This window comes from Manis javanica, chromosome 5, assembly GCF_040802235.1.
Source record: "Manis javanica isolate MJ-LG chromosome 5, MJ_LKY, whole genome shotgun sequence".
Lineage (NCBI taxonomy): Eukaryota > Metazoa > Chordata > Mammalia > Pholidota > Manidae > Manis > Manis javanica.
The window spans coordinates 64,229,500-64,256,754 of NC_133160.1; the positions used below are offsets into that span (position 1 = coordinate 64,229,500).

General features: G+C 39.6%; 1 long non-coding RNA gene across 2 annotated transcripts in view; it reads right to left on the minus strand.

Annotated features, from left to right (window-relative positions):
• Positions 1 to 27,255, minus strand: part of LOC108388251 (uncharacterized) — a 224,934-nt gene that overhangs the window by 82,146 nt on the left and 115,533 nt on the right. The window lies entirely within an intron of this gene.

The following is a 27,255-nucleotide window of genomic DNA, read 5'->3' on the forward strand; positions in this document are numbered from 1 at the left end:
ATGCTGTTGGTACTTTGATAGGGATTACATTGAATATGCAAATTGCTTTGGGTAGGATAGCTATTTTGACTATTTTGACAATATTAATTCTTCCTATCCATGAGCATGGGATAGATTTCCACTTATTTGTGTCTTCTTTAATTTCTCTCATGAGTATCTTTTAGTTTTCAGAGTACAAGTTTTTCACCTACTTAGGTTTATTTCTGGTATTTTATTCTTTTTGATACAATTGTAAATGGAATTATTTTCCTGATTTTTGTTTCTGCTAGTTCATTGTTAGTATATAGGAATACAACAGATTCCTGTGTAATAATTTTTTATCCTCCAACTTTGTTGAATCCAGTTAATAGGTCTAATAGTTTTTTGGTCAAGTCTTTAGGGTTTTCTAGATATAGTATCATGTCAGCTGCAGATAGTGACAGTTCTACTCCTACTTACCAATTTAGATGCCTTTTATCTCTTTGTGTTGTCTGATTGTCATGGCTAGGACCTCCAATACTATGCTAATAAAAGTGGTGAGAGTGGACATCCTTGTCTTGTTCCTGATCTTAAAGGAAAAACTTACAGCTTTTTGCCATTGAGTATGATGTTAGCTGTGGGTTTGTTGTATGTGGACTTTACTATGCTGAGGTACATTCCCTCTATACCCATTTTGTTGAGAGTTTTTATCATGAATGGATGCCAAATACTTTTTCAGCAGCTGTTGAAATGATCATGTGGTTTTTACCCTTCTTTTTGTTAATGTAGTATATCACATTAATAGACTTATGACTTGTATCACCCTTGCATCCCTGGCATAAACCCCACTTGGTTGTGATGGATGATCATTTTGATGTATTTTCGAATTTGGCTTGCTAATATTTTGCTGAGGATTTTTGCATCTATGTTCATTAGGGATATTGGCCTAATTTTTTTTTGTGGTGTCTTTGTCTGGTTTTGGTACTAGAGTGATGTTGCTTTATAGAATGAGTTTGAAAGTGTTTCTATTTCTTCCATTTTTTGGAATACGTTAATAAGGATGGGTATTAGCTCTTCTTTACATGTTTGATAGAATTCAGTTGTGAAGTCATCTGGTCTGGACTTTTGTTTGTTGGGAGTTTTTTGATTACCAATACAATCCAACACTTCAGAGTTGTTTCTAGTCTTTCCGTTTTCTATGCTCACAAATTTCTTCTCAAGCAGTGAAAAACTTGGCTTCCATTATCCTTGTTTTATTTACTTATTTGTGTAATTGATTCAATAATTTGCTCAATTTGCCCCCACCATGCTGGCTATCCCTTCTGTGTTCCACTGCCACATCCCCCCCTCTCTGCAGTATTCTCAGGTGCTGGCCCACCAGCTTGTACCTCCTCAACTCTAGTCCAAACCCCTACATAGTTCTCCAAGCCCCCTCACTGCCCCATGTTTTCAGCTGCCTTGCTGTCTCCTCCATGTGGAAGGGAAGGAAGGAGATAGGGTTACAGTAGCACCCACCACCCCCAAAATTTATTCTCATTCAAGAGCCAGAGTGATTCTGATAAAATATAAGTCCAATCATTTCCATCCTCTGCACAAAACCCTCCATGACTATCCATTTCACTCAGTAAAAACCAAAGCTCTAACAGTGACCTAGAAAGTCCAACATGACCTTGGATTTGTTATGTCTCTGACTTCATCTCCTACCATTTTACCTCTCACTCACTCTGCTTCAGCTGCAGTGTCCTTGCTATTGTTCAAACATGCCTAACATGCTCCTACCTTAGGGCCTTTGTACTTGCTCTCCTCCCTAACTACAATACTTCTCCCCATAGAGCTACATAGCTAACTACCTTATCTCTTTCAAGTTTTTGCTCAGATGTTACCTCAGTGAAGACTACCCTAACTATCCTTTTAAAAAGCTGATCCTTCTAAGCCCATTTGACCTTCCTTTTTCTTTATTTTCCAACTCTATGTTTTTCATTGCATTTACCAACTTCCAATATGTTACATAATGTATTTAAACTTTATGTTTATCATTTGTTATCTGGCCCCCTCCTTCTGATTACCCCCACTATAATGTAACATCCTTTGGGACAGGGAATTTGTTTTTCACTGATGAACCCCAAGCACCTAGAAGAGTATCTGACACATAGAAGGAACTCAACAGATAACCGTTGAATAAGTTAATTAATTAATTAATTAATTAACATGAGCATTATTATCTCCATCTTACTTATAAGGAAACTGAATCTCAAAAAATCCAAAATAATTGTTCTAAGATTCACAGAGGTTAAAATAAATTGCCCAAGGTCACATAATAAGTTATTCCTAAAATTCTATCCTAAAATTATTTAATTTCTAAACCAGATGACATTTTGATAAATACTGATTAAAATAATTGAGTAACTCAGAATGAGCACCTCCAAGGCACCTAACTGAGAACCAAAAGCATTCTAAGGGCTATGACAAGATGACTTACTGTGTATTAGATATTGGTATTTCTTCAAGGAGAAAAACTTATTTTTTGCCACATGTTAAGAAGCAAAGTAAGATAGAGGTTCTTGAGAAGATGGCAAAAATCTGAGTCACTGTGATCCTCAAAATGATTTACTCTACATTTTTTAATTCTACTTCCCTTATTGGGTCAGGCCTAACTCCTGCTAATGAAGCACATCCCTAAGGATAAATGACTTTCCATCTCTTTCCCATAAAGAAAGAATATCTCAGAGTAAAGGGGTTTTATACACAATGATGTTCATCATGGCATTGTTTATTACAGCAGAATAGTAAAGGCAACCAAATGTCTACCATATGGGAATGGTTAAGTAAACTGTGGAATATGTTCTTGTCAGGAATTGGACTTGTACCTGTGGACCTCCAACTAAGCTCAATGCTAGATCTATACAAATTAAACTATAAAGACAATAGAGTACTTACTATGTGCCAGGCAATGTTTCAAATCATTTACATGTATTATTTCTTTTAACCATCACAAGAACTCTATGAGACAAGTACTATTATTAACACTATTTTATAAATTAGGAATCTGGTGCTCAGAAAAGCTAAGAGTCAGAGAATAGACTACTGAAGAAAATGGCCTTTCCATTATGCTGGAAAGGTAAAAACACTTGGGCTCTCACTCCACTTTCTCCCTTTTATCCATCTGGATCCAACAGGACAAAGAAGACACATAGTAATTTGAAAAGGAATGGTTAACATAAAGAAATATTAACTAGATCAGAAGATTGAAATAAAAAGAAATTGGCCACTAAGAAATTAAGAAAACTCTAAAACTCTAAAAGATAATAAGGAGCGTCCACTACTCCACAGGGCTAAGATGCAGTGACAAGGAAGGACCCAAGCCTTTCCCCAACCAGGGCTGAAATCCAGATCTCCCAGGAGAAGGCAGTCAAAGCTCAATGAATGGCAGAGAAATCAATATGGTCTCACGTTAACCAAACTTGCTGGAAATCTGCTCTCTGGAACTTGTTAGAAATCCATTCTCTAGGGTGTCAGGAAAACTGCCCACAGGGAGATGTCTACATAACCACCCAAGATGAGGTATATGGGTAAGCTGCTGGCCACTGAATGCTGCTGATTATCATGCACAGCAGGAGCCAGATGCTGGAGAAGCCACATACTCTCCAGGAGCCTGTCTAGGGAATAGGCCAGACTATGAAGCAAAATTCATTTCTCCTGCAAGGTCTCTCAAACACTCTCTACTGATAAGGCTCAACATGGTACCATCTGGCAAAGAAAAAATATTTAAAGGTTATATCAATTTTCTCACAGCAGGCAATGAAGAGTAAATTAGCAACAGCAAGGCGATAAACTGAAGAACTGTAGAATATGACATCCTCCAAGGCAAGAACAGCACCTATTTTCACTGAGTCTGGCTCCAGGAAGGTTCAGCATTGTAATAATTATCTTCAACAGAAGTGTAGAGTTTGTTGGTATAAATGCTTCCAAGGATACAAGAAGGTGGTAAAGGGGCTGTGGAGTCTTCCAGATCAAGACTACTATGGAGAGTGTCAGCTGAAGCCACACACCTCACCTGGACCAGTGAAGGGCAGGAGAAGCTATGCTGAGATGTGCTACATCTGCTCCCACCTTCTATGGATACCTGGTTGTTCATAAGATTTTGTTCATTTGTTTCAGACTTTTTTTAAGGTTTTAAATTTTTTTATTTATTTATCTTACTGACTTTTTTAAAATTGAAGAACAGTTGACATACACATAAGATTTTATATTGCTGCCTAACTAGTTTGGGAACATAATCAAATCTGACTCTATGTGTATTTTGTAGTCTCCTCTACCAAGCTGTGTCCTTCCTAAAATGCTACAGCATTCTATGGAATGTTATGTAACCATTAAACAGGCTATTAAAAAGAGTTTATGGTCAAATGGAAAATGCTTATGTAATAATTCAAGCGAAAAAAGTAGGGTAATCTGTGAAACAAGCAAAATATTGTAATTACAAATATTGTAATCTGTGAAATGAGCAAAACTGCATAAGAAAGAAAGAACAGAAGGAATCATTCCCCAAACAGGTCATTGTTTCTAGGTAAACTCAGAGTTAATTTTTCTGTCCTTATTTTACAAATTTTACTATAATGAGCATGTATGAGTTATAACTTTGGGGCAAAACTATTTAACAACAAATATATATTTTTTGAAGTCTTTAAATGAGCCAGGAATCCAGAACCTGACAAATAGAGTTCTCTATTACAGTATCTGAACCATTTCTTTATAGTTTGCTCAGGCTAAGGTGGCTGGGACCTGATAGTTGTTTGGCCAACTGTGATTAGATAAATCATCTACCAGAAATGAGATAGAAAAGGGCAGTATATTTAGAAAACAAAATGAATCCCATTTCCTAAACATTAAAAGTTATTGAGACCCATACAGATATCAAAGTAGTATATGAGAGAAAACCAAATATAAAGAACTTACCAGCCAAAGATTGAAATTCAGCCATATTTAAGCAAAACCACCAGAATTTGAAATGTTGGCAATTTTCTTGTTTAAGAACTAGATAAGCCAATCTCTTTAAAGTTCTAATAGCAGTTTGGAGGAACTCCCTAAACACTAAACTCTCAGTTTAGGTCCCTATTCCCTGGAAATTTTTATTTTAATGTCCCAATACAAAGCAATAATTACCTCCAAACCATGGCTCCTGCTAAATATTAAGAGTTCTGCAACTCTAAACTCTAGGACATGCTCATAATCCCTTTGCAAAATCTTGGCAGCCACACCTCTTGTGCAATCCCATAGTAACTTGCAAGAAAAAACAAAAAACTGGATAAGAGGGAAGAAATTCAATATCAAATAGTAAGGATTATAAAATGATAGAATGAGCATCCGACTGCTCATTATCTGTGGATGTCCCTGCCCAGTCCACCACTAGAAACAGATAATCTGAAAGGACCAGCCAAATGAAACCTGCTGGGAGCAGCAGGTGACCTCAAGACACATGAGGATCTCTTTCAGTCCTGGGACTCCAGTATTTGGCAGAGGTCTGTTGTACAAGGAATATGACAGAAAGAAGTACTCAGCCTACAATAGAATGAAAAGAAGAAAAGTTGAGGCTGTGAAGGAGGAAAGATACTAGGTAGGGTTACCCCAGTTTGCCAAGAAATGTCCCAGTTTTAGCACTGGAAGTTTCACATCCCTTCACATCCTTGGCAATCCTACAATCATGGACAAACCAGAATGTTTGGTCACCCTACTACTTGGATCTAACAAAAGATTCGTTTCCATGCAAATTAAAAGCTTTAATTGACTCAGCTTCATGAACCCTTGCCAGGGAGATAACTAATTACTTCATTTTCAACTAATGACACTGATCTCTGCCCCTTCCACTCAGTTCCATCTAAGTATATTCTCACTATCACCCCACCCCTTCCACTCAGTTCCATCTAAGTATATTCTCACTATCACCCCACCCACAAAATATCTGGACTCCATAGGTCCTTCTAATTGGAGATCAGGAGCAATTGTGTGTGATTAAATCTTTGGTCCTGCTTAGAAATATTTGAGGAAAAAGCTTATTTTTCCCATTACTAACTATAAAATGGCAAGCTCTGCAGAAGAAAGAATCCCTCTCTTTGGTGGGTTCTCTAACTATAATAAGAAATGTATTCCTGAAATCCTAATAAACTCAAAGGCCCATATGATTCTGTTTTTGATTAGCCTCCCTCCAGGAAGCATAATTCAATAACCACATTATTTAATAATCATCTTATTATTTGCTTGCTTCTTTTTTAAAGGCAATAAATGGTATCCAAATGCATGACCTACACAATACTTTCCTATTTTCCCTGCTTCCTCTCATCCATTTCCTTCTGATGTTTTCATCTCTCTCTCCACCACCCTCTGTATCCCCAGAAAATATCCTTCTCCATACCCAGCCTTCTTCTCTCCCTACACTTCAACATATTAGCCTAGCTCCCATACAGAGCATTCGTAAAGACGTGGGAGGAGGGGAGACATTGGGTTGGTAATTACAGAATTCTCTCTGGCAGGCTAGGGAAGACACGAAGTTTGAAAACATTCCCATGTCAGCTATTTTTGTTCCACAGCACACCTAATATTGATAAGTTTCTGACACAGACACCTATAGCATGTTGGTGCAGAAAAGGATGACAGAATTCATGAGTCCAATGTCCTAATTTTAACAAATGAGGAAACTAACATTAAGACATTAAATAATTTGTCCAAGGTCCTCAAGCATCCTCTCTATTGTTCTACGCTATATGTGCTTGAATCCTGTGGTTATCAAAAGGAAGGATGATTGTCAGTGCTCCAGGCAAAGGCCACCAGAAACATACCTGTCACTAAATAACTTAGGATTATGTTTGCTACAGAAAGGGAGAACACACAGCACTTGGACCACAGCGTGTCTGCTGAGAAGATGTTAAAGAGGATTTATTACAGAATTTGGGTTCTGCTGGACATTTGAGGGAAGGATTTCAGGAAGCAGGCTTTGCTCTGTATTGGATGCTAGCAGTTAGTGGGAGTACTTCTATGACTGACTGTCTAAATAAATATTATCTAGAAAGAGAGAAAACCAGATCGAGGCTAATGCTGTAACTGGTAAAGAATCAGCTCACTCACATTAGACAGAATAAAGAAATGTTTGGTCATGTTTGGAGATGGACAATGCCTACACGTTGTCTGTGTTCAAACATGGTTACACAGTGGTTTTTCTTTTCTTAACCTCAATGGTCACAGAGTGGCCTTGCTTGATGTTGATGTTTTGCGAAATTGTTTATGTGCAAGAGGAGAGAACCAAGACCTCTCTGTATTAGACCAGCTCTCAGACATTGAGGACTGCTTTTCTCTTTCTCCTAAGAATAAAACTACCATCTACTGAGAAATTTTTATGTCCCAGGAAAGTTTTAACTTTATCACCAACCCAGGAGGTAGGTACTATTATAATTCTAATTTTCATATGAAGAAATGAAGACTTCATGAGGTTGTTCATTTGCCCAAGGTCACATACAGCTAGGAAATGGTAGAACAGGGCCTCAAAACTTGGCAGTCTTTCTCCAGGGTCTGTACTCTGACTGCTCTGTGGTACTATCAATGTAAAATGGAATATTGGGGAGAAGGGCAGTTAATTTGTGGAGATCTGGGACATTTTTGCAGTAAATACAAGGGAGAGAATAAAGTGTTAGGAATTGCATGACTGGATGAGGGGACATTCAGGATGGAAGAAGAGAAAATACCGAAAAAAAACACCTGTGTCATTTTGACCACAAAGTCTTCCTTGGGAATAGTCTAATAAAAGAAAAGCTGACTTCTTGTTCCCTAACTAAAGAATGGCTTTTATGACTTAGAGTATTACTTTAAACTTCACTCTCTGTTTTCAGTATGAATTTAAATCAACTGGCAGAGAAAAGGAAAACTGCACCAAGTCCTCTGGCATCACTCAGAGCATCTCAGGTAGTTAAATGGTAAAGCAACATTGTTCAGGGCTTTGCGATGGAAGTTGCAGGTACCTGGCAGTACCAACGACTTAATCATCATGATTAGGGGAGATCTACAGTTATTAATAGCATTATAAACACATTCATTTTTCAGAATCACCTTACAGAGTGAAATGACAGAATGAAACTCAGATTAACAGACAAAGGCCCCCATTCCTCTGTTCCCACCCACACTCCCAGCTCCTCCTGACTTCAGTGGGTGTCTTGGGCACATAGAAAGAATAGGAGCAGGATACTGATCTATTTCTAGTATTCAAAAGAATTCTTCTCTCTGTAAATTCCAATGCGGCTGAGATCCTAACATTACAGCAGCACTACATTCTGTGCCCACCTCAATAGATCCAAGGAACAGCACTGAGAGAATATAAACTCCTTTCCTAAACCAAAGAAAAACAGAGTTCTTTCAGGTGCAGGCTGGGAGGTACTGGGCAGGTAGTTTGATAAAAAGGAAGAAAAATGGGAAGGTAAAGGCTGCTCCTCAGTTGCTCTTTCACCAGTCTATTCTTTTTTTTGAAATACAGTTGATATATAGTATTATATGGGTTTCAAGACTCACTACTCTGTTCTTACTAAATATCCCTCTTTTCAGGTATCGTTCAACAACCTATTGTGCCTCTATTGTGTGACAAGCAGTACGCTAGGCTCTACGAATAAAAAGTCAATTAAGACTTCATGTCTGCCCTCAAAAATTCTTAGATTATGCCTCTAATTTGTCTTTGCACCACGTCTTGCACAGTGCTTGGCAGACAGCTCCTGCTAATGGCAGTGATGACGTTGACCACGATGACAATGGAAGGCACAGCTGTCCACAAGTGTAAGTGGCAAATATGGAAAAAGCCCATCCCAAAGAAACTTTTGTTCACCCAAAAAGTATTTACTGGGCAACTATTTTCTGGTTAAGATGTTGCCCTGGACTGTGTGAGAGGAAGAGAAAAGGTTTCCACCCCCAAAGGCCAGATCCTACAGGCTCACTCTGGAATGGATAGAGATTCTCAGGTCAGCCTTTTGTTCTTTCAGACCTCCGAAATGACTGATGCACAGTCAGTTTGGCCTTGCTTTCCTGCTTACCATCATACCTCTAGGGTGGGTTGAAAATTGGCCCAGGAAAGCAGCAAGGTATAGGTCAAATAACAACAAAGTTAAGTAAAATTGGCCCAGGGAAAGCACCATACATCCCACATTTTCATCCTGTGCCCACAGCAGGTCAGCAGCATGTGAAATACCCAGGAGCTCATGCCTGTAACTTAGCTTCAAGCAGCACAAGGCCTTAAAAAAATATGTATGTAAGGGAAGTCACTTGACTATGTCATTAATCAAGTAACCTATTTCATTCCTAAGTGTCAGCAAGCATCGTGTGGGCAAAGCACTGCAGGGTTAAGTGACAAGAACGTGAATAATTTCTCAGATATTTTCCAGGAGCAAGTAAAATCACTGACTATGGGATGTATTCTTTGCAGATGCCTCTGCCCAATAAGGATCATACCCCTGCCCACCTCCCTGCCCTGGTTCCCCCCCAGCTCCCCAAAGCGCACTGTCTCCTCTGCTTTTCTAGACTCCCAGACAGTCCACCTCATGCAAACTTCCCCATACCCTTTATCAAGCCCTGGATTCTGCATTTGCTCACTTGTCTCCATTCCAGGCGAGCCACTATCTTCACATTTGCTACTGTAATCACTATTGAACCACAAAGGTGAGGACAGCACAGCATACAGAAGGGATAGTCCTGGATTAAATCGGGGGTTCTTAACCTCAGTAATAAAGAAAAGCAGATAAATCTGTGCTGACTGGGATAAGAAACTCAAGAATCTCTTTATTAAGCCTCTTTTATCAATCAAAAGCAGCCCAGGAAAGAAATGAACATTTCTTGAGTATTTACTATTTGCCTGGTTCTCTGTTAGCTGCTTAATATCATCTATTTATCTTCACATCATTCTGTTAAGTTTGGTATTATTATTCTCAATAAATCCTACAAAACCTTTCAGAGACTAAAAGAAAGAAAACAACTGGCCCAAGGTCACCCAACTAGTAAGCAAAATATCTGGGCTTAGAGCCCAAGTCTGTCTGATGCCACAGCTTTCACTACATCCCTTAGTCGTTTATTCTGAAAATGTGCAAAGGGTGACTCGAGGTTTACAGACCCTCCCTCAGGATCATAGTCCATAGAGTCAACAAGGCACACTTACGTCTCCTATGAACCTGACACAGTAGCAAATGGAGTCTAACCTCTTAGATTATATAAATACATTTGTGATTTTCATAAAGCAAAATAGCAATTATGTACTTGAAATATTTATAAAATAAGTCAACTACATTTGAGAGAAAATGTAAAAGCATTGCAATTAAACAGATCACACACACTGCAGGGTGTTTTTCTAACAAAAGAAGTAAGGAATAATGCTGCTAATAAAAACAATGATGATCTTGTTTAAATGTTCTAATAACTCATTTAGCACTGTTCTGAGTGGAACTGTATATTAGTAATTTCAAATAAAGTCTTTGATGAAAGATTAAATATATCTTCTGCTTATTCTCCTCTGCAAAGCTAGTGATTCAAGTGGGCTAATTTGTTCCCTTTCTTCTAGTAAAATGTTTTAAGAGATCTATAAATGTTTTTCTTCTTCTATTCATATTGTAAGAGGAACCAAGTGAATAATAATGAGTAAGGATAAGGAGTTACACTGATGCATTGGGAAGCAATGGGTATCCCCCCACACACACACGCATGCAAACACACACATACATATGAACATGCTTTGAATTCTCATTTGGCCTTCTAATACGAAATGGGCAGATATGACATCTTAAATATTCACTCAGGAAAGTACATTAAGTAGGAGCCAGCCTAGAATAATTTCCTGCTCACATTTGAAAAAATTATCGTATGAATTAATAAAGAGAAGGGCTTGGTTTGGTTTGGTTTTCAGAAAAGAGGGAATCTAAAAGTGTACAATACATATTTAGCTCTTCCTGCAGAAATAAAGATTGGCTGATTAAATTCTAAACTGAAAATTTTCTCTTTGACACTTCAAACTTAATATATAGTATCTATAATGCTTCTAAGCTCTTGTGAGAAAAACAGACCAATCCATTTTAGTCTCTTTGGGGATGTAGGACACACAATGATAGATTAGAATAATCACATGCTGTGAAATGTTTCACCTAAATGAACAAACCTACACTTAGGCAACATATCAGAATGGTCATTTAAAAAAAAAACCCTCCTTTTAGAGGACAATATTGGATATAAAGACCTTTGGCTGCAGAGCTGTGCTGAAGTTCTCTAATGCACAGCAAAATGACCATAGCACTCCTCACACTTCTTGTAGGTAATTTGCCTTCTCCACAGCATCTATGGACATCCTGAAGAAAGAGATAACACCTTATTCCTTCTTATGACCACCAGCCCTAGTATTAGGCATTTAATATCTGTTGAATATAATGAATGAATCCATCGATCAACATGTGGTCTGAAGTAATTTCTTAATTAGTATTCATATTTCTAATTTTTTCTTCATCAGATATTATCTGAAAAACATCCTAATTTCAAAAAAACAGGTCAAGTATTGTTTCTGGAACTCACAAAGCCAATTACTACCTAAAACATGTTGATTCAGGCCATCCCCGCTCCAAAAATGAGTATCAAAGCAGATCATATTTTCTCTGCAGGGAAGATTCAAGGATGGCAAAGCCACATCTCAGAGCCCCAAGCCCATTTCCTGAGGAGGAGAACTACAGTGAAGAGAAGCACAAGGATCTCAGGTAGTCTACTTGCTCCAAATTAAAGTGAAATGAAAACCTGAACTCCTCAAAGAGATGCAAACCCATTTGGAGGCACAACATTACCCATAGCCAAGGAAAATCTACATGGAAAAGCTCTCTCTCTCCCTAGATAATCAAACCAACTAAACATCCCAGTCCTTTAGAATAAAAAGGGTCTCCTTTAGGGGTGACATTAGAGCCATAAATTCAGGCTCTCTCATTATAAAAGGGACTGACTGACTTCAGTCGGTTTTTGGAATTACTAGATCAGGACTTATCCCCTACCTCCAAGTTGAGGGCCTCCCTGCCTCCTAAGCCTATCTGTTCTAGGACTTGCCTTAGCCTCTTCCATTTATCAGCCATTTCCCCTGTAACTGCTTAGCCTGAGTCCTGACCATAACTCTGATACTGACTCCTGCAGCTTCATCTACATCAGCCCAGAGTCCCAGTCCATTTTAGATCCATAGATCTGGTCTCAGTGTTTTGACACTTCCTCCAGAAACTCATGATACTGTGAACACTTAGATTTGCAATTGTACATTCTGCACTGTAGTTTTATACTTTAGGTTGAAAGGATTTCAGCATGTTGGATAGAAATGGAAGAAGGGACAATCAGGGGGCTATCATCAGCCAAACACACACACATGCGTGTGGAAGGACACACACACACACACACACACACACACACACACACACACACACCACACACTTCCTTGTTAATGAGAAACAATCATGCAATTTAAGCCTTATCTGAAACTTGTCAGTCTCTTTCAGTGTTTTCTCCTTAGAAATACAGCATAAGATAAACCTACCATTTTGGAATAACCCTTTAGTAGGGTGATTGAGTATTCTTTTTTTAAAAAAAAATTCACTGCAGATCCAACAAAAATAAATCAGTTCATCAGAGAAACAAAGAGTAGAGTGGTGGTTACCAGAGGCTAAGTGTGGGCGAAATAGGAGACATTGGTCAAAGGAAGTGTATAGCATGATGATTACAACTAAGAAAACTGTATTATATACTAGAAAATTGCTAGGAGAGTAGTTCTTAAATGTTCTCACCACAAAAAAGAAACAGTAATTATGTGATGGGATGGAGGTGTTAGCTATGAGATAATCATTTTGCAATATATAAGTTTCATACCAACCCACTGTATTCCTTAAATATACACAATGTTATATAGCAATTATATCTCAATAAAGCAGAGTGGAGGGGGGCGGAGAAAAAGAAACCAGTTCATATTATAGCAAGAGGAATTTAGGTTACTTACAAGAATTACCCAATGGTGAGAACTTGTTAGCAGTAGCATGGTAGAGTGTAAGGGAGGAGGGTTCCTGATTTGAGGAGCTAGGTTGGCTTTATCACAGATTAGCTATGACCTTAATCAAGCTATTCTACCTCTCCAAGTTCAAGTTGTTGTGATGTTTAAATGAGGTAATATAGACAAAGTACTTTGTATATCAAAAAATTTTTTTAATATTATTATTCTCATGGTGTGAATCCAGCAAGATAAATAACCCAAACCCAAACCCAAATTTCTCATTATTGACACACAATTTACCTGAGCCTTCACTTTCACCAGAGAAGAACTGCAGACTGGGATGAGGGATGTTTAAAGTTCTGTTTTGACAAAAAGAATAAGGAAGGGAAGGGGTAGTTCCAGGAACGTGGCATAGTGTCAGGAGACGGTATAAGATAGTAATAGGAAGTGGTTACTCTCCTCCACTAATGATGATCTCAAGTGTGGAAGGCCAAACAAAAACATCAGGATAAAAATGAGGCCTAAGAAAAGATATTAAATGATCACAGGACAACTTTAAATTAGCTCAAAACTCAAAGCCAGTTAGACGGTAATGCAAGGCACTAAAAGGACTTCTAGGTTTGAGTTCAGAACCATTATCAATAACCTTTGAGGAACAACAGCCTGTAGGAGGGAGGTCAGAATACTGAACAGAATAGTGCCTGAATTTTCAAAGAGGGGCTTCTTCCAGAAATGATAATCCACTGAACTTGACATAAGTCCTCAGAATATTCTACAATGGATCACTTCAAATGACTTTTGGGCATAATTATGATTCAGAACAAAAAATATTATCAACCTTGACATGTGAAAGCAAATTAAAGCTGAGAGGAGCTAGGTATATATATAGAAGGCAAGAAGGGAGGGAGGGATATCAATATCCTCTTCTTACACAGTGAATAGTCAAGAGATTACATCAATAGTTGATTGACCAAAAGAGAGGTTTAAGTCCATATTTTGAGTAAACAAAAGTAACCCTTGAAGAAATAGTGATATAATTACATTGCAAAGAGAAAGAAGGATGGGGGTGAAAGAGCTAAATCTTCACCCTCTATTGCAGGATATCAATATAAAATAGGATCTACAGTGGATGAATCAAGAATTCATAGTAAATATGTTTTTAGTGATATGGGGGTTATGGCCAAAAGAACTAAACACAGAAATGGTTAAAGGTAGGTCTTCTAAGAAGTGAGGAGTGGGATAGAATAATACTTCCCGGTATAGGCCCTTCCACACTACTTACTTTTTCAAACCATGTTCATGGATTACGTACATTTTTAAAAATTGGTTTTGAAATTATATATGAACAGTTTAGAAAAAGCTGCTATTAATCTCTACGGCTTCCTATAAGCTTACCAAGAACAATTCATCCCTTAGTAGCCTGGATAAAATAGGAGGTTGGTGGAAATATATAGCATTTATTTCTCTCCACCTCACACAGTATCCAGAATATAATATGCATTCAACAATTATCCCCTGAATGAATGAATAAATGAATGATGACACTTAGTTTCAGCCTTTAAGTTTCAAATAAAGTCTTTGTGTGTACAATAAAGTAATGTGTGAGGAAGATGATTAATTTGAGTACATGTGGCTGAATCTTTCCAATCCAAGAGCCCTGAAGTCAGGCATTGGCCATAATTCTAGATCTTTCCCAGAGACCACCAGCAGCTATGAATCACTGTTACCCAAATCTGCCAACAGTCATGCTCATCCCTGGCCATAGAGACTTCATCCTTCATGGACCCAGATGTGACTCCAGCACCACAAAAGCATACCCAAGTACCAAGGGGAAATTTCTCTCTGCACCTGTTAGGTGCACTTAGCAATCACCCAACCTCCGCTTAGAATGAGTCTTTTAAGCAGCATGAAAATACTACTTTGTGTTGAGCTTACTTTTAAATACTGTGGCTCACTGTTTGTAATTTAGTATATAACCTGGCTTTGAGTTTCTTTGCTGCCAAAACATCTCCAAGGTAGGTCTCCCAGGCTGAAATGGACAATTCTGACAGTTAAATTGAGAGGTAAAACACTTCATCCAAATTCAGAGTAGAGTGAATTAATTTTCCAAGTCTAGCTGGCTCTTGAATGCCTAATTTTGCTGAAGAAAATTCTCCAACATCTGGCTCTTTTTTTCCTGTGTAAGGACAAGCATAGGGGGAGGAAAGTAAGCCATCTGTCCTGAAAGTAACTAACTCATTCCTCTTAAAGCTAGGTGGAAACCATAACTCTACAGGCTTCAGAAGAAAGCTTTAGAAATAGCCAATAAAATAATTTAAATATACCTTTGATACAAAAAATGTGTTCACTTTTATGATTGAAAGGAAATATAAGACCTGAGTATCCACAGAGGAAGTCACTTTTGAACTGGGTTTTGAAAGATGTACAAGATTTCACCATGTAGTGTGTGGAATGGAAAATCATACCAGGGAAAGAATAATATGAAATCTTAAAAATAAATAAATACAAGGTAATTTCTGACAGCTATTCAGAATCTCCCTTATGAAGCAAAATTAAATTACCATAAATGACTCTACCCAATTAGCTATGCCCTCTCCTATAGCCTCCCTTACCATCCCACCCACTGCTATTCCCACCCACTGATCCCCCGCTCCTCCCCTGAAACAAACTTACCACATCAAAGTCAAAAACTGTGGCTCCAAGATACCAAGTCCAGGTTGACAGGAGCAAAGCTGAATAGCTTTCTAAAGCCAGACTCAAAAGCTCTGCCATTTGAGTCTTAATGTCATTTAGTGATAAATGATCCTTTCCCCACAGTTTGCCACTGTTGTTAAACAGGGATCTTAACAGGGCCCTCCCACCTGCACTCTACCTTTGTAATTCGTACATCTGGTCCCTGTGCATATATTTCATGGGTGACTCACATATAAGCTAAGTGATAGGTAACCAAATTACAAGGCTATAAATACATCAAGTAGTTACCTAGAAAAAAAAAAAAACCTGAGTAGTTTATGAAGTCAGCAATATTCTGACACCGGATCCTTACAGCAGAGCTTGGTTTTCTGTCCCTCCCTCCTCCTCCCCACTTAGGTAATTTGATATTATACATGTCTCTGAGTATAAATCACAAATGAATTATAGAAAAAGGTAACTTGGGCCTGAAAGACTTTAATTATAGCAACAATATTTTTATTCACAAGAAGTCTTATCTGGATAATCTCCAAATAGTCTACATCTCTCCAGAGCATTTGGAAACAGGCACAAATTACTGATATGTAAAGTAAATCTGGCCATGTGCTAATTGACTTCTCTTGGTGTTATCATTTTATTTTTTCTGTCCAAGTAGGTTTAGCTACTAAATCTTAGAAAGATATACACTGGATAGCATTTCCCAAAGTATGCAATCAAAAGGACCAAAATTAATAGGAAACATTATTAACAGTGAAGACAACCAACACTGAATGGAAGTGTACAGTTAACACTGTCAATTTCTACCCTCCAGTTTACTCTCCTCACCAACAGCAGAACTACTTTAATTTAAATTTTAAAAATTGTCCTTCTTCTGCCTAAGAACTTCTGTTAGCATGAAGACTAACCATTTCATCTGAACTCCTCCTGTATTATTATTTTTCATGATGCAGTTTGACACCTCATTGAAAACAAGAACTACCACTGCAGAAACTAACTAAACCTTAATAAACAAGATGCCTGAATGTGTATGTGTGTGTGTGTGTGTGTGTGTGTGTGTGTGTGTGTCCATATAAAGCTTCTGTGAGCTTCCTGATATTTATAGCTTAAACTCTAACCTCCTTGATATGACATAGGGCGCTTTTCTCAATCTGACTCCAATATTCCCTTATGGCATCATCCCCTGCCTCTCCCCCTCAGCACCATACTTGGGCTTAGCTTCTCTGACCTTCTGTCAGGGCAAAGATTTGCTCTCCTCCTAGGCACACTGCCTAGACATTTCTGGAATGATGACCTCACGTGACAGAAGTTAAGTCTTGAGACATTCCAATGAAGGTCAGAAGCGGAGACAAGAATGAGTTGTGGAATGCAAGGAACAATAATCAGAAAACAAAGACATTGTAAAAGAATGGGAGAAAAAAAATTAGGCTTAAATGTTTTTTTTAAACACTAGGACATGATTGTGGGTAATGTTTATTTATTCATGGGAATAAAGGAAAAGGGATGGATTTTGCTCTGGTAGATAAAGAATTAAAGAGTTGGTCCCAAGTATACTGTGACATCTAGAACAGAACTAGTTGCATAAATCTACACATATCCCCTAACCAGTATCTCATGAAGTAGGCTGTTTTCCTGGTGATGATGGGTCAGCACACAGCCAACACCACTGTCCCATCCTTCATGGTTTGCTACTGCCCTTGTCACAAAGAGCCGGCTCTCAGTTGAGCCCATCATTAGATAGGACAAGAACCATGGGGAATCTGTGTTGCTCCAGTCAAAGCAGACTTCCTATTCGGAGCTGGCTCTCTGCACACCCAGATCCCCACACTATTGGGATTAGGTCAGATCACCATGTGGATCAGAAAGTACTACTCAACGAGGAGGGGCCCATGTCTGCAGGACTCCCAGCAGACTTTCAGACAGATGAGATGCCAAGAAACCTCGCTTCTTAAGGTTGAATGAGCTCATCAGAAGTCAATATTCACAGAGTTTTACAGAGACTTACAGGAAAGGCCTTACCATAGCAACCTCACCAAAGAGATAGAAGCCCCAACTGGTCAAACGACTTGCATAGAACATGTGGCAAGTCCACAGGAAAAAGGTGTTTTCCTGGGCCAATGTAGTGCTTCAGCCTCAGAACTGTATCATCTCTCCTTTTAAACATGCCCCTGCTCTGTGGATTAAAACATGTTCTCAGAAACATGGAATGGTTAAAGAATGTTTCCGTTTCTCTGGACTGCCCTCTCTTACTTGGTCTTTTCTTGTGAAAGTTATAATGAACACCTCTTTATCAGTAAGTAGGGTTGGCCTAATGAGATCAGCTGCCCCAAGAGAATTGTCTCCACTTATAACAGAAACCCTGATGTAGAAAAGCAAATCTCTCCTGCAGAAAAAGTGGAATCAAGACCAAAAGGAGAGCTAAGATGCAAAGCCTGGTCTGGGTTTCCTCTGAGGCAGATTGCACTTCTCTCTCTAGCCGCAGCCAGGAGTTACCAGAGTGGGGAGGAGAATGGCATAAACATTTCTATAGGATCACAGGATATTTTTTTAGCTAAATAAAGAAACTGAGGCTAGAAAGGTGACATGACTGCCTGAGATAACACATGAAATTATTAGCAGAGCTTTGACTGGAATTCAGAGTCCTATTACCTGGTTTATTACAAAAATAAGCACAGCAGAGAGGTTTCTGAAGCCAGGCTCCTGGTCTGAATGCTGGCCTGAGGCTAACCAGCTGTGTGACCTTGGGTAGGTTTTTAAAGGTCTATACTGTTTCCAATGTAAAATAGGGGTGACTGATTCCCCCATGGGGTTTTGTAAGGTTTAAGTGAGTGACTGTTGATAAGTGTTTAGAATGGCAATTATTGAAACTTGGAAAACAATTATTGTTAGCCTCATTTTAGCTTAGGATTCTTCCTAAATTTTTCAAATACCAAATGAAAAAACTGACTGGAAAAGAGGAGGAAAACACCATGGAGCTGGAAAACAAGTTCTTCATATAAAGCCCTTGCCATCCCAGTCTCCTTCATACCTCATGATGCTTTAAGGCAGGCTATAGTATCTTTCTCTGTGTCTAGTTCTTTGCCAACTAGAGCTAAGCACTTCTTTTTTTAACTTTTTAAAATTATTATCCCAGGATGCATCCTCTCAGTGACAGCATTACTGGTCATGCCAATCTGTACAAAATTATCTCTTACCCAGGATGGTGAAGAATTATCCAATGAAGTTGTACAGTTCCTCTCCTCATCTCACCAAGCCTGTCTATCTCAGGGGGTGACCGTTGCATTCCCTGAACTTACTTTGGGCTAGTAAAGAAAACGGCCATTACATGAGTGACTGTGAGCAAACGAGAGTGAGTAAAACGCCCTTCCCTGAGGACTCCTCATCACAGTGCAGGAGTCCTGAGAAGGCACACACAGGAACAAACAAGGTCTTAGAAGAAGACAGTGAATTCTTGCAGTGACTTTAGGAAGCAATGGTCTGGAAATTTCTAACACTGTGCATTAGGGAGTTCGGTTGGTACTGGTATAAATTTGAGAAATGCTAAAGAGTAACTGGAAGAAATAGAAGGAGAGGAGGCAAAATGAACAAAATGCCAGATATGTCCATGTGCCAACGAGGAAAGCGTGAGGAGGTGAGGTGTAAGAAGAAGTCTGTCACAGTGGCCAATAAACCGCAAGGGCCAAATGTTTGGCTTGAATAACTCAGAATCTGCTCTGCCTGCAGCAGGGCTTGGCAATGAGTCAGCAAATCCAGCAACAAAATTTCTTTTTCAGGAGCCAGAGACAGTCCATTTACATACATGTGCACATGCACACACATGTGCATGCATACACACACATGCACTTGCATGCACATACACTATCTTGTAGATATGTCCTTTATCAGCAAGGAGAGAAATATGGCATTTCTTATGAGGTTTCCGAAACCAAAAATAACTTAAAAAAATATCAGGACCCATTTGCCAAGAAATGAAAAGATGTACTTAAGCACCATTTGAATATTCTACTAAGAATGTCTTACAGCAATTTCTTCTATCCCTTCCCTTTGTAAAAAGCAAAACAAAAACATGAAAATGTAATGTTTTCAACTGTTTCAAAATGTTAACAGTAGCTTTATCTGAGCTGTGAGATTACAAGGTAACCTGTCTTTCCCTTTTATTTGCTGTTTATTTGTATTTTCTAACTTGCTTTGTGTTTATTGTAATACTTAAAAGATATGTTAAAGATAACAACAGAGTGAACAAGAGCAAAACATCTCCCATGAGCAGCCTTGCTGTTTTACCATGTTCCCTCAAGTGACACCTCACTGAAGCAGCAAGCATCAACTACAGTATCCTCTAGAAAGGGCAGGACAACCAGCGAAAGGCAAAGGGATTCAGAACACAAAGGAATCACAGAGATGATTTCAACAGTCTTGCAAGAAAGCTGAGGTGACTCTTAAAGATACACATTAACATCCTGAGCAGGCTCCATGGGGCATCAGTACCTGCCAGTCCTATGAGTGGCAGGAGCCCCTGAACTATCGCTGGCCCCAGGTGGGCCCTGTGCAACTCAGTTGCGATTGTCCCTCTTGCAGAAGTACACACAGTTCCCACTCTGCACATGAGTTTAAGGGCTAATTTATCAAGTGTGGATAAAGGATAAGACCCTGTGCTGTCTGATAGTGTCATTTTCAAAGCAAAGGCTATTTGGTTGCAGGCATCAAGCAGACTGTAAAACAGCCATGCCCTCCAAAATCCTTCCTGCCCCATTAATGGGAAGATATGTTAAAGGACCCACTGCAGAGTCTCACTGTGGTTTCAGGTGACATCTTCCTTACCTCCACTTGGTGCTCCTGATATTAAGGAAACCACAGTATCAGCAGCCCTGACCCTTCCTTTAAGAAGTGCCTTTGTTGCCAAACAAACCTTCCCAGGACTGGCTGTATTGCCATTCAATTCAGAGTCATCAGTTCCCACTAACTACTAGTATTTCACATATACCGGAGATCACACTAGCCTCAGTTGTCATGTTACAGGATCTTAAATGTACCAGAGGTGACCAGCAACCTCATGCTGTCCAGTCATTTCAATACACATGGCCCCAAACCCAAGGCCACCAGGGCAAGTGGAAAAAGCAAGGATTGAGGCAAGAGAATGGCTGCTCTGAGGAAGGAATGAAGGTTGGAGTTGGGGACCACAGTCCAGTGGACAGTTGGAATTAAAAAGGCACATTTGGGCTCACATCAGGTATCATATCTCAGAGGTCAGGTGTCAGGAACAAATAGGAGACAACAACTGTGCACAGACAGATGTTTATCAGTGACCAAACCCTGAACATGCATCTCATTTTCAGAGCTTGACCTCTAGCTGAATCAGCTACCTGGTAGTAATTATTTATACAACACTTACAGTTATACTCCCGAATCCCAGCCCTGCTTCCAGCTGGCAGCCCCCTTATGCTCAGCTTTCCTCACAGACGCCCGTATTCTAGCTCCATTTCATACGGCGACAGGGTGAGGAAGAGGCACCTACACTTGTGCTGGAGCCCCAGATACCAGCTACATGACCTTGGGCAAGTTACTTGATAAATTACAGTTTTATAGTCTATAAAATGGGGACAATAAGATTTCTTCATCCTAGGATTGTTGTGTGGATTGAATGCGATAATGTATGCAAAATAGAGTACCTGCCACATGGTAAATGCTTAGTAGATTTTATCAATAATGATGATGAAAAAGGATGAGGAAAAACATGATGGAGGATGGCCCTGTGTAACACTGGCCACATGCCCTGCCTCAGTCAGACTGCCACGGTTCTCAGCCAGGGGTGACTGTCTTGAGATTTGTTGGGAAGCCAGAGGGAGACGTAGGGGTGCGACTGACATAGAGTGGGCAGGAGCCACAGATGCTGCCACCCACCCTACAGGTACAGTACAGCCCCACCCACAGAGAGGAACTATCCAGTCCTAGGTGTCACTAATACCACGATTGAGTAGCCCTGTCTGCCAGGACTGGCATCTCCCAACTCCCTTGAGCCCCTGCTTTCCATGTGCCCCTGCATGGGGCTGGTCTCTAAGACCAGAAGCCTCCAGGACTAGCCCATCGCAGATGTTACCTGAGCCTCCCACTCTGTGGGATTCTTTGTCAAATGACCACCTGCCTTCACTGGCCTGACCTGAAGCCATAACAGCAGGGATAGAGAGAATGAAAAGGCCTTCCTTCTGACCAGCAACAGGCAAGAAACTGCTTCACACAGGGCCACAGCAGAGCCACGTGGGACAAGCACAGCAGCCAGTCAAGTGTACCCCCAGCACTGGCCCCACACTAGCCCGGACCATGAGTCACCGCCACATGCTGCTGCCTCCCGCCATGACCTTGCTTTATCCCTTCACTAGCCATAAATCTTCAGGAACAAAACAGCAGAGAACAGACTGGGAAGGCCCTGGCAGAACATACCTGGCAAATGCCCAAATCAAAATTCAGAGTTAAGTACCCAGACCCTGAATGAAGGCCAGTCACAGCCAACCAAGGCTCCCCCGAGCCATCTCTGTGAACCAGAGAAGGGGACAAATGGGCTCCCTCCCTTGGCATAATTTAAATTATGTGGCAGCAGTGAGCAGCCACTCCAGGAGAAGGAGCAGATGTGTTTTAGCAATACCCAGATGGCTGGGGACAAACTGAAGGACCTGTGTAATGTTTGCCCATAATTCATGCTTGCACCAAACCACATTACACCCCTCAAGAAATCTCCCTTGTGTGCCTGATGCCTCCTGTGTCAAATGGAATTAAAACTGTCTTCTGTGCAGTACTATGAGGAACAATTAACATAGGTTATTAGATAGCACTTTGGCTCAAAACAAAGCAAAACTGGCTTTTTTGTTCTTGCCTTTGCTGCAGCAAACCATCATGCTGGGGAAAAGGCCAGTGGACAGGGCTGTTGCCTTCTGCAGGGGAATTTACTCAACCCAGTCTCACTCCTGTCTTCCTCATCTGCATCAGCAGTTGCTAGAGAGCCAGAGAAAAGCAGATTCCCAGGCCACAGCAACAACCTGCTGAAGTGGAATTTCCATGGGCGCAGCTTTGGAAGATCCTGCTCAAACAAGTTACCCACTTGAGTCTTTTACCCACTGAGGCTTGAGAACCTTGTAACAGTGAATAAGCCCCATAACAGCATAGCCACTGTCACTATATCCAGCACTGAGAAGAAACCCTGCGTCCTTCCTCTTCTTTTCTCTACTGATGTCACCCAGTCATATGCAAGTGGAATTTCTGGACAAGAAGGGACACATCCAGAATGACTCACCAGAACTAAGCTATCCACCCCCACACTTATGTTTATAATACTGAGAACAACAAATTGCTATTTTCTTTTTTTAAGTTTTGCAATTTCTTTCAATATTCTTAAAGTTTAAAAGGACTGAGTGTTTCCCCTTTGCTGTTGGATTCATACTGCCCTCAGCAAATTCCTATCTCCATCACTTGTTACAGGAAACTAATAATAAACAAACCTAACCTGAAGTCAATCAATCTCTCCTCTCCTCCCCTTCTACAATTGTTTTGAGTATTTGTTATATGTTCCAAACATTCATATTTGTTGGCCTTACAATTATCTTGTGAGGAATTATCTCCATTTTACAGACGAGGACATCAAACCACTGAGACGCTACAGAAGTAATAGAATTGTTGTTTGACTAGGCTCTTTGACTCCAAACCCAGTGCTTTTAACAGCTCAAACTGAATAAACCCCATGCTCTAAGCTACTCTACTTCCTACTCTCTCTAAGAAATTATAACTCTAAGTAGCTACTAATTAAGTATAATTGTCTAGAGTTTAAATCGTCTAATCATAGCATACAGACCAACCCAAATAGAATTATTGGGTGACTACTAGACTCTTCCATTTTATCATTTAAATAACTTCACAAACTTCTAAGCTAATAACAATAGCTAATGTTTGTTAAGCACTTGCCACTGCAGAGGACTGTTCTAAGTATTTTAAATATTTGAACTCGAATCCTTCAACCATCCTTTGAGGTTGGTACTACCACTGTTCTCTCTTTGTAGCTGAGAAAACTGAAGCACAGAGGTGTTTAATAAGGCACACAGCTAGTAAATGAGTAGGCTGAGAAATGTACCCAGATAATTAGGCTCCAGAACCCATATCTTAACTAATCCACTTTCTGGTGTATTCCAGTATTAACATAATGAAAGCCACAACAATGCAGACAATCTTTCTAGCACCCTAGAGAATTCATATTGTTTCATACCATGATTTCTGAAATGCTATGGGAAATGGAGACCCTAAAATGCTAGACAACATGGAAGATGAAAGCTCTAAAATAGTATGGGATTCTGTCATAAATAAAGTCCCTGGAAGATTCCAGGTCTGCAGTGTGCTTTCAACTAAAGGCAGGGAGGAGCTTTGTGATGATTATTGCAATCTAATTTAAAGCTGAAGTCAGGCTGGAAGGAAAAAAAAAAATTGAAAATAAACTCTCTACTAAAGCTGTCAGCCTGGCTGTAGCCTCCAACTGTTTGAGTCACTAAACCATCATATTTAATGGTTACTTTTATAACACTAAGAAAGAAATACAAAACTCTAAATCAGAGTTTATTTCCAAAGAATGGCGAGAAATGTGTTAGAGTGCTAAGGAAGGCTAGAGGGATAGTTCCACTCTGCTGCCCTTCCTGGTGGTGATTCGGATGCAAGCATCAAGGAAAACCTCCTGTTTCAAGCTGCAAACGAGTAACCTTGGTGCCTGCTCGAAGGGAGTCCCCACCGTGTGTGTGGAGCCCCATTTCCAACACCTACAGCAACAGCGGCTTCTGTTCATTCGGCCCAGATCTTGATTCACAGATCATCTTTCCCAGTCAGTAAATATTTTACATGGTGCTATTGCCACCGGAAGTAAATACCGGGCAGCCCAAGTGAAAGTCTCCCATAAACCTCATTAACAAAGTACCAGAGCATTTACCTGCTAAGCCTCAATGATGTGGTTTGTCTCTGACTCTATGTAAGGCATCTTTTAAATTCTTCAGCACAGAGCATTCCAGGGATGCAACTATGGTTTGTCACTAATTGCAGAACCAAAAGATCAAATGCTAAGACCACATTTGGCCAGAAGATATTTTCAAGTATATTTATTAGGTAGTGTGATCAAACTAAAATCTGGTAAATAAAACCCCAGCAAACAAAAAACACCTCCTTTATCCTTAATCTCAGCTCTAGAGTTTCCTCCACCCCAGTTCTCCCAGATCAAGTTAATCTCTCCCTCTTCTGAATTCCCATGACATTCTGTTTATACCTCAATTGTGGCCCCGAACCTTTTGTGTTCTAATTATTCTTTTTACATCTGTCTCCCTACTATTTATCCTACAGCTCCTGGAGGGCAGGAGCCAGTGCCTTATCATCTTAATGTCCACGATACTTAGCAGAATTGGCAAGTAGGTACTCAATAAATACTTACTGAAGAAAAGAAAGTGATTTAAAATGAAGGGGGAAACTCACCAGTTCAATTCAAAATGATTATATTTATTAACAAACCCCCATGATACTGGGTCAATATTTCTGTGGCTCAATTTTCTGACTTGGCCTAGCTCTAATTCTGGTTCTCTTAAACTGCATGTGATCTTTACATCAGAGACTGGATCAGGTACCCAAAAGATAATGTAACAGACACATAAGCATATAGGCTTGCAATAAATCAACATACCATTTACTAGAATTCTCAGAGCAAAAAAATAACAAGTGTATGCGTGCCTCTGTTTTCCATTAGCAAATTAGGTATAATGAATCTGAGACTGTGACCTTTCTCCTAACTCTACCTAGAGGGAGGACAGCCTTGGGTGGCCATTCCCACAGTTCACAGGAAACTAAGAGAGGATGGATCATTTGTTCTCCATCATTATCCCAACTCTGCATCAATAACTTCAACCCCATTTGACACAAGGGCATTGCAACTCCATTCCCAGGTTACAGATGCCATAAGATCCCTTAATCTTGGGCAAGGGAAGCTTGGATAGAGGCAGGATCAGAAGAATGAAGCTCTGACCTTTGCTCAAACATGCCTGACTGTATTCCTGAGGTAGAGCCACATTCCAGAGTCCTTTCCTCTTATACCACATAGTATTAATCACCCTTTATTCCTAGATGACAGAGAAAATTTATTAACATGTAAGAATTCTCCAACCCACCTATAAGCAGAATAACTATCTTTTTCAGACTAGTTCATAAATCTTTTATGATACAGAAACAGAATGCATAGCACAAAAGACGTCCAAAGAGGTGTGAGAAAACAGGACCTCTAAACAGAAAAGCTTGGTCAGCTGGGAGATGGGGGCCAAAAAAGATTAAATCTAGCTGTCAGTGGTGGTTGTGTTGGGGTGAGTGTATGAAAGAGAATCGGAAAGAAAAAGAAGCAAGATTTTATGATAAGTGGCTGGCAAATAGCAAGTTCCCTTTTAATGTGCTTTGAGAGGCTCAAATGAAGATTGAAATCACTTTTAAATTATTTTTGGTCAAGACTGGGCTTATGTATAGGGAATTCATGCAGAGATTGGACGACATGGGCTCTCAGCTTGTTTTAGAGTTATACCTACTACCACCTAATACAGTAACCCCTTTCCAGTTTCGGAAACTTGTCTATGGTGAGAATCACTTTACTACACCCTTTTTAATTTGATCCATGAGGAACCAACTTGGATCCACAGAGAATAATTGGGCTCGTTTAAAAGGAAGATATAAAACTAACTTTTATGTTACATACTTACTATTGGTCGGGCACTGTGAAAACTGCTTGAATGTATTTGCTGCTTTATTTAGTAACACATTTTTTAAAATCCTGTCTCATCTCAGAAAGGCTGATAAGCAGCTTAAAGGAGTACTTAACACACACTAACACAAATGAAAAGTGAGAGCAAATTTTTAAAAAACAAAAACAATGGTGAGTGTGTAAATGAAGTCATACATGAGACCAAAAACGTATACCATAATGCATGCACACTTGGTACTGATGAACCACACATTTGGCTCTAGGCTTTCTAGCAGCAAGTTCAAAGAAGGAAAACCAATCAGGCATACAAATCACTAAGTCCATGAGATTAAAGCACAGCAAGAGAAGTGAAACTGTTCTTGGTATTGAGACTAAATATGACTTTCTCCAATGGAGAGAAACAATGGGCAAGAAAACCTCCTCTACAACATCCTTAAAATAGAATTCCAAATACAAGTTTCCAGCACTATTTCTTATATTGACATTGAGTATAAGCTGGTGACTTTATAGCTAACTAAAGGCATGTCTACACAGATAAGTTATATCATAATACTGCAAAGACTCAAAGAGGTAAACTTATTGGCCCACAGGCATACCCAATGAGGTACACACTCAGGTTTGGGGGTTTTGCATAGGGCCATCTTATTCCAAGGCCCAAGTTTTTTGTACCACTTATACTACTCTAGCAATGCCAAACCACATAACAAAAGGATTTCTCTTTATCAAGTTTTCTCCCCCCAAGTTGTCATGATATACATATATTTCCTGTTCAAAAACATGGAGAACAGATTTCTCAGTAGGCAGTACTGTAAACCTCTATTGCAAGAGAAAGGCCCTTGTCAACTTTGAG